Source organism: Callorhinus ursinus, unplaced genomic scaffold (genome assembly GCF_003265705.2).
Source record: "Callorhinus ursinus isolate GAN/ISIS: 27379988/994484 unplaced genomic scaffold, GSC_fseal_2.0 scaffold18, whole genome shotgun sequence".
Taxonomy (NCBI): Eukaryota; Metazoa; Chordata; class Mammalia; order Carnivora; family Otariidae; genus Callorhinus; species Callorhinus ursinus.
The window spans coordinates 16839890-16848333 of record NW_027397080.1 but is presented as its reverse complement, the minus strand read 5'-3'; the positions used below and the strand labels follow the sequence as shown (position 1 = coordinate 16848333).

The following is an 8444-nucleotide window of genomic DNA, read 5'->3' as shown; positions in this document are numbered from 1 at the left end:
TCAGGTGGCGTGGGGCTTTTAGGAACAGAATGTCTCTTGAGCTACTTTCCGTGGCGTGCTTGTCATCAGTAAGTCACACAACAGCCTGTACCCACGACTGCTCCGGGAGCCGGGGAAAATTTTCTCATCCCTTGTCTCTCATTTGGGTCAATTCCAGGGTAGAAATAAAGGCAACGGCTGCAAGAAATCAGCAGAAGCAGGACAGTGGCCATGAGAACATCCGCCCCGAGGACCGGCAGAAATCTCCAGGAGGCCTTTGCATGGCCACGGCCACGGGGTTTGCACACACCTGCCTCAGTCTCCAGGGGCCGAGACGGCAAGTAGACACTGGGTTACATCCTGGGGGCCGACACGGATCCTTCCCTGTGCCGAGATTCTCCAAGTGTGGTCCCCGGACCAGCAGCATCTGGAAACTCCTGAGAATGCAAATTCCTGACCCCCCTCCGGCCCACCTCATCAAGCCTGGGGGGTGGGGCCCAGAAATCTGAGTTTTAACTAACCCTCCGGCAGATTCTGGCGCACCTGGGGTTTGAGAAGTGGTCAAAGCTAACAGAAGCCCGATTTCATTCAGGCGTTCTGTAACCAGGGCCTGCTCATTCCTCTCTGCCAGTTAGTCTTTGAGGGGCAGGTGTGGGACCCCGTTCTGCTCGATGAGACAGAAGGGGGCTCTGGAAAAACCACCATCCCTCATAAAACAAGAAAGACATCTGAGGAGAAAGCTTGCTCTGCCCTTTCGCTTTTGGATGCCGTCAGAGGCCATGTAGAGGGGATACTTAGGGCTTAAAAGTGGGGGCTCCGCAGTCAGGCTGTGGGCGTGTGTGTCCTTGGGTAGACGGCAAAAGGAAGAAAGGAGAAAATTATAATAGTAATAGTTGCTTCCATTTACCAAGGGCTTTCCACAGGCCAGGTGCTGTCCTAAGCATGTAGCACATTTCACCTCATTAACAGTTCTAGGACACAGATTTCATTGTGCCCATTTTGTAGATGAAGAAACAGAGGCACAGAGAGGTTTACATAACTTGGATTCAAGATTCAGACTTGGGCCACCGGTCTCAGCACTGGAGATTTTGGCCTTTTGCTAAGTGCAACAGGAAGCTTTTGAAAGATTGTAAGCAGGGGTGGCCATTCTGATTTGCCTTTTAAAAGTCAAGGAAAAGAAAAAAAAGGTCACAGAAACACTTTGTTCATAAAATTCTCCAGGTGGCCGAGGATGAGCTGGAGGCACTTGCCCACCTGCTCCTCAGCCTCTTTCTCTTGTCTCTGAAACTTCGCCCCCCACCATGAGGAAAGCCAGAGGCTGGAGTGACTGTTTGGGACCAGGGTGACTCAGAGGCTGATGGGGCTGGGAGGACCACAGATCCCTCTGGGGAAGAAAACAAACAGCACCCAGATCACCATGATACTCGTTAAAAAGAAGAATGGAAAGATGATCTTTGGAGAGTGGGATAGTAGGTGACTTTTTTTTTAATCTGAATTTACACTTTCTACCAGTTGATAATGTATCACTTCCTATTTAAAAGCTAATTTTATTATGTATAAAAAGAAGGAAGAGGGGCCAGAACTCAGTCCTCTCCGGCTGGTTGGCTTCCGCTGGGACCAATTTTAGCCAAACTAGTCATAATGATGGCTAGACCCTAGGAGACTGTCGATAGCATGCTGGCCCCTTGCTCGGTGCTTTATATGACGTGTATTAACTCATTTAATCCTTAGTAGCCTGGCCAAGGTCAGGAAGCAGAGGAGTGTCAGGCTGGAGTCCAGCCTCTCAACTCTACTACATTGCTTTTCTAGAAATTGTTTCCAGGTGCCCTGTGGATGAAAGGCCCATCCTTCCCTCCCTCGCTCCACAGTGAAAACGGCCTCCGTTCTGTGCTGAGCAGGATCACTCAGGTTGGGGGGGGCGGTGCTGGGGACCTGGGGGAGGAGAAGAGAAGATGGTCAGGAGTATCCAGCAGTGGTTCGAATCCTCAGAAGCCCACAGAGAACTCATTCTTGCAGGGGTCTGTCCACAGAACCAGCAGCCTCGCCCGCAGGCTCCTGAGACATCCGTGATACATGTGGGTAGAGAAGGGTGGCTCTTCGAGGCTGTAGACATCTGAGCATTATGATGAAAAATTCGTGGCTTCAAATCCCAGCTCTGCCACATACATACCAGGTGTGAGACCTTTGGCAAGTACCCTACCTTTGTGAGGCTCAGTTCTTTCTTTGGTAAAATGAACATCTATACCACAAAAGGCATGATATTAGGAAAGCTCTTAGCACAGTGCCTGGCACATGGTGAACACTTATTCAAATGACGGTTATTATTTTTCAACAAGCATTTACTGAGCACCTACTTTGTGCCCAGCACTGTGCCCACAGCAAATTTCCCTGGAGGCGCTGGAGCCCAGCAATTGCTCCAGGTTCCAAATACCGGCAGACAAAACACTTCAGCAGAAAGAAGAAGCCAGAGCTAGAAACCCCTAACATGTCCACAGAGCACAAGATGGGGTTTGAGCGAAACCTTAGTCTTAGGGGGCATCCCGGCTGACACGTGGTTTAGAGACGTCAAGAAGACATGTACACTTTCTTCCTGGCTGGCAGAGGTCTGACTTTTCAAGGTTTTGGGGGGTGATGTACCCTGGTCTGGGGAGAAGGAGGGTGTAGTAAATTGTGTCTGGTCTCAGCTAAGCATATATCGTTCTCCTATTCCCTTTTGCGGGCACTGAACTCGCTCAGAGTCAGTCAGGGAGTAAGCAGCCAAGGCTAATCTCTCAATCTGTGTGGTTTGGGGGTGGGTGTGTGACAACCAAGGAATAGTAGGACCTACCTCACAGGATTGTTGGAAGAATTCAACTCATGGTTACACTGGAAGTGCTTAGAACGGTGACAGGCATTCAGTACGTATACAATTGATGTCAGCTGATTTTATCTTTCACTTCCTCCACCCTCTCCCTCTGTTTCAGCTCCTTTGAACACTCTTTCTATGCCTTAAATCACCATTTACCAACACTCAAATAAATATCTACATTTTCTCTCCTCCCTTGTAGCACATCTAGCCTTACGACCAGTGGAATGTAAGTAGAAGTGGTATGCACAACTTTCAGGAACTGCCCTTAAGTGGAAAGATTGTGCCTTTCTCCTCCTCTTTCCTCTTTCCTGCTAGATGAAACATAGGCATGATGGCTGGAGCTGGAGCAGCCATTTTGGACCATCAGGCAAAAGCCAGATGTGGAGGATTTTGGAGCAAAAATCTAGGTCCTTAATGATTGTGGTACCACCATACCATCTTGGACTTACACTTCCAGACATTCACATGACAGAAGTAAACTTCTGTCTTATTTAGACCCCCTTTTTAATTTTTTTTAAAGATTTTATTTATTTTTTTAAGTAAAATCTACAGTCTACACCCAACGTGGGGCTTGAACTTGCGACCCCAAGATCAAGGGTCGCATCAGCCAAGTTCCCCAAGACCCCTGTTATTTTGGATATCCATCACTCCTAACTGAAGTGATTCCAAACTCACACAGGAACAGAACTGGGATTTGGACCCAGGTTTGTCTGACCCCGAGGCACTCCACAAATAAGACAGCAGAATACCTGAATCAGAATCATAGGGTGGGGAGCTTGGGTAGAATGCAGGGTCATTCAGCAGAGCTGCTGATTTAGGCTCTCTAGAGTTGGGGCCTGAGCAATTCTATTTTAAGCAAGCTGCTCACCCAGAGGCTTCTGACATACACCCAAGTGGGAACACAGCCTATCATTCTCCTTCTTGCAAGTCTTAAGAAAATCAGGAGTCCAGGGCGCCTGGGTGCCTCAGTTGGTTAGGCGACTGCCTTCGGCTCAGGTCATGGTCCCGGAGTCCCGAGATCAAGTCCCACATCGGGCTCCCTGCTCAGCAGGGAGTCTGCTTCTCGCTCTGACCCTCCCCCCTCTCACGCTCTCTCTCTCTCTCTCAAATAAATAAATAAATAAAATCTTCTTAAAAAAAAAGAAAGAAAATCAGGAGTCCATTCTGAAACTTTGGGTGGAAGTGAAGGCAGGTAGAACTCAGGGGCAGAGAGGGCTTGAGGGGAGGGGTCAAGAGTCTGGCCTTCCAGGAATCCGCATCCATCCACCACCCCCCACCCCCGCCCCCCGAGGCAGATGTTGTGCAGGTCTCTCCCTGGAAGCAGCTGTGTCCCCTAGGGTGTTGGATGGTGGGGGGGACCAGCTGCTCTTATACATGGCAGTTGCTCCAAAGTTGGAGTCCTCTGAAGGCTGAGTGTCTATGGCATATTGAAATGCTCTCATGGAGCCCGGGACAAGCCCCAGGAGGCAAATCTCAGCTCAGGAGCCAGGATTTTAGTGCAAAGCGGTGCCCTCTTTGGCAAGCCACTATTCTCCTTTTGAGAAAGAGCTCAGGCCTTTCATAAGCTGTTGGGGCCCGGGAGGAGACTGAAAGCCTGACACGAGGCACCTGGGGACCATGTGATGAGAGCTGAGTGCTGTCTGACCTTGCCACAAAGTCAGGTGCGCCCAGCAGCATCTGTCGTCAAGGGGAGAAGGCACACATGGGAGAAGGGCTGGGCCCAGGCACGTCCTGAAGCCTGGGTGAGCCGCTGAGCAGGCATCTCATTCCGCAGGGTCCCTTCCCAGGCTTCCAGCCACCCCTCCCTTCCCTCACACCTCAGCCGCAGGTCCCACGGCCAGTTGCCCAAAGATCGAATGCTCGCTTGAGCCCAGGCCAAGCAGAGAGCTCGGGGAACATGGGCAGCAATACTCAGTGAAGGCTGGGGGCTCACAGGCAGAGTGCCAGTGGGCACGGGGTCCCTGTGTGAGGCTGAAGACACCATGGGGCCGAGGGACCCTGTTCCCCTGCCATGTTCTCCCTTTCCAAAGGCGAGTATGAGAATGACCTTGGGGGCGATGGAGTGAGGGGAATGAACGCTAAGCAATGGATACTTAAGTGTCGACTATCTGGGAAAGTGATGGCCTGGAAGCCGGGGGATGGGTGGGGGGTGGGCGGGGGGTGGAGGGGGTGCCTGTGCCCCCCCTCATCCCACAGAAGGTTGAATTTGGGCACAGCCCCTCCGTCAGGGACAGGGAGCCAGCGGTCCCGGCTTGCTAGTTGCCAGGCAACCCAGGATGAGCCTTCGAGGTCATTTCTCAGACAATTCTGAGCTCTCTCCGCAGCCTGTTAACAGATGGTTCCGCAAGCAACCGGCCCCAGCCAGAAATCGATTGCTGCGGCACAGTTGCCCATTGCCGGCAGCGCCAGGATGGGAAGCCCTTCCAGAACTCCCAGTACTACATTTTGTTGTCCATTTGGCATGGACAGAGAAGCAGCCTGAGGTCAGGCTCTTTGTTAGCTCTGGGTGGTGGCCAGGGGTTGTGCCGGGTGGGCAGGGCCTTGGAAGGAGAGACATCGGAGGATGGGCCATGAGGAGGTCCTCTGGTGTCAGAACAGGCCCAGGTGGCGAGAGAGCGCTTGCCCCGAGTGACTGTCCTCCAAAGAACTCCCCTTGGAAGGAGGCTCTTAGGGGCGCCTGGGTGGCTCAGTCGGTTAAGCCTCTGCCTTTGGCTCAGGTCATGATGCCAGGTTTCTGGGATCGAGCCCCGCATCGGGAGGCCTGCTTCTCCCTCTGACCCTCTCCCCTCTCATGCTGTTTCTCACTCTTCTCTCTCTCTCTCTCAAATAAATAAATAAACAAACAAATAAATAAAATCTTAAAAAAAAAAAAGGAAAGGAAGGAAGCTCTTAATCCCATCTTCCCTTCTCTGTTTTTGGGACTTGGACAAATTCAAGACCTCTCAACCTCAGCTGGGCCTTACCTTTGATACTGCTAATTGCAATGAGACTAATATTCTAGGACAAGAGCTACAGACCATTCACAGGCTTTTTCCTGTCCCATTATTCTGATCTAAGATAATGCTGAGCAACATTTGCCTATTATCCCCCGGGGACAGAACTGGGCAGTGCTGGGTCGTGACTCCTCCCCATTTGAGGCAGCTTCAAAGGTGACATCCCAGCATGACTTTCTTGCCTTATCTGAGGCACAAAGAGCTTCAACTTTCTAATAGAAATGTTAAACAGCAAGCCAGCATTTTTTTTTTCCAGGACAAGGACAAATTCCCGTAAGAATTTTGCAAACATCACATGTTCTCTTTCCCCTTGATGCAATATGTATAATTTATCTTCTGCTATAACTTGCTTAAAGTCACAGTTTGTTAATCCCATCTGCTTCCCAAGAAGAGGACAAACTGTTACACGGTGGATGTCCTGAGTTCTGCGTCTCCCATGAGCCACAGCTGGTCAAGAACCTAGTCGATGGAAGGACAGCAGTTTGCCCACTGGCAGCAGATCCTGATTGTAGGATTGCGTTTGCTGTCTCACCCCCCTCTGCTCTCTCTGCACCTCCATTCATAAACTCACGGAATGCCCCTCGCTTACGTTATCTAACGCAGCTGTCTCCCACGAAGAAGTTCATGTTTCTGTGAGGACCAAAGATGTGCACCAATAGGCCAGTGCCCGGGGGATGCAGTGGTCTTTCCTTGTGCCCATCACCCGGGACTAGGTGGCCTTAAAGCATGGTGGAAGGTTCTATTGCTGTGGCATGAGCTGAGAGACAGCTCTGGGGCCCGCCGGTCTGCAGGCTGTGAAGTGTGTGCTGAGCTAGCAACAACACGGGATGCTAGCTCTCCTGGAGTCAGTTATGTGGGGCTGGGAGCCAGTTGGGGGAGGTCGGAGTGGTCCATACTTAGTAGCGAGGGGAAGAACCGGGTCTATCAAGAGATGCACAAGTAGGGGCGCCTGGGTGGCTTGGTGGGTTAAGTGGCAGGCTCTTGGTTTCGGCTCAGGTCATGATCTCAGGGTCCTGGGATCAGCCCTGCGTCGTGCCTGGGGCTCCGTGCTCAATGAGGAGTCTGCTTGGGGATTCTTCTCTCTTTCTCCCTCTGCCTTCCCCTGCTCGTGTGTGCGCTCTCTCTTTCTCAAATAAATAAATAAATCTTTTTTTTTTTAAAGATTTTATTTATTTGGGACAGAGACAGAGAGCACAAGCTGGGGGGAGAGGCAGAGGGAGAAAGAGAAGCTGACTCCCCGCTGAGCAGGGACCCCGATGCGGGGCTCGATCCCAGGACCCTGGGATCATGACCTGAGCCGAAGGCAGACGCTTAACGACTGAGCCACCCAGGCATCCCTGGACTTTTTCTTTTTTTTGATCTTTCTGTAGATGGAATAATTCCCCGTGTATCTTTTCTGTTTTGCTTCTTTTGCTCAGCACTAGGTTTATAACATTAATCTATGTTGTTGTGAGGTTTTAGTTTATTTTCATTGCTGTTTAGTATTCCATAGTGGAATTATAACGACATTTATTTATCCACTTTACTATTGATAAGCATTTTGATTGTTTTCAGTTCGGGGCTACATAAATCATTCTTCTCTGAACATTTTTGTGCATGTCTCCTGGGATACAGTGCATGCACTTCTTAGGGCATTTTTCCAGTAGTCATGTTGCTGGGTCACAGGGTATGAGTGTTTATACCACTGTACTGGAAAATGCCACACTTTCCCCAAAGTAGTGAGGCTAACATTCGCCAACTCTCTGTGAGAGTTCCTGCTGTACCATATCCTTGTCACTCTTGGCCTTGCCAGATTTTTAAATTTTACCCAACAGACTTGCACATAATGATATTTCATTATAATTTTTGCACTTTCCTGATTTTTTTATGCAGTTAAGGACTTTTCCATATATTTATTGGCCATTCGGATTTCCTTTTTTTGGTGAAGTGTATATTGAATTTCTTTGCCCATGTTTCTATTGGGTGGGTTTGTCTTCTTCTTCTTGATTTCTGGAGTTCTTTAGATATTCCAGTTAAGACTCCATTAGCTGTTGTATATGTTCAAGTATTACTCCATTGCATGGCTTGTCTTTTTATTATCTTTATGGAATCTCTAAATTTTTACATAATTAAATGTATTTATCTTTTCTTTTATGGTCACTCACAGTAGCTTGTTCCCTTGCTTGCGTGGTTAACAGTGCACATTTTTAAAAAAATTTATTTATTTATTTGAGAAAGAGAGAAAACAACCAAGGAGAGAGGGGCAGAAGGAGAGGGAGGAGCAGACTCCCCACTGAGTGCGGAGCCTGGCCATGACTCCGGGCAACACGCGGGGCTGGATCCAAGGACCCTGAGATCATGACCTGAGCCGAAGTCAGATGCTTAACTAAGCCATCCAGGCACCCTAACAGTTCACGTTTTTAAAAACATAATTTGTTGAGGGGCGCCTGGGTGGCTCAGTTGGTTAGGCAACTGCCTTCAGCTCAGGTCATGATCCCAGGGTCCTGGGATCGAGCCCCGCATCGGGCTCCCTGCTCGGCGGGAAGCCTGCTTCTCCCTCTCCCACTCCCCCTGCTTGTGTTCCCTCTCTCTCTGTCTCTCTCTCTCTCTCTGTCAATTAAATAAATAAAATCTTTAAAAAAAAA

The 8444-nt window shown here is 49.6% G+C and overlaps 1 long non-coding RNA gene across 1 annotated transcript in view; it reads left to right on the top strand.

Moving 5' to 3' along the window:
• The first annotated feature begins 211 nt into the window (after positions 1-211).
• LOC141374435 (uncharacterized) overlaps positions 212-8444 on the top strand; it is a 9441-nt gene continuing 1208 nt past the window's right edge. The window contains exons 1-2 of the long non-coding RNA XR_012381326.1: positions 212-316; positions 1201-1448. This is a non-coding gene — a long non-coding RNA (uncharacterized lncRNA). The remainder of the gene's footprint in view (positions 317-1200; positions 1449-8444) is intronic.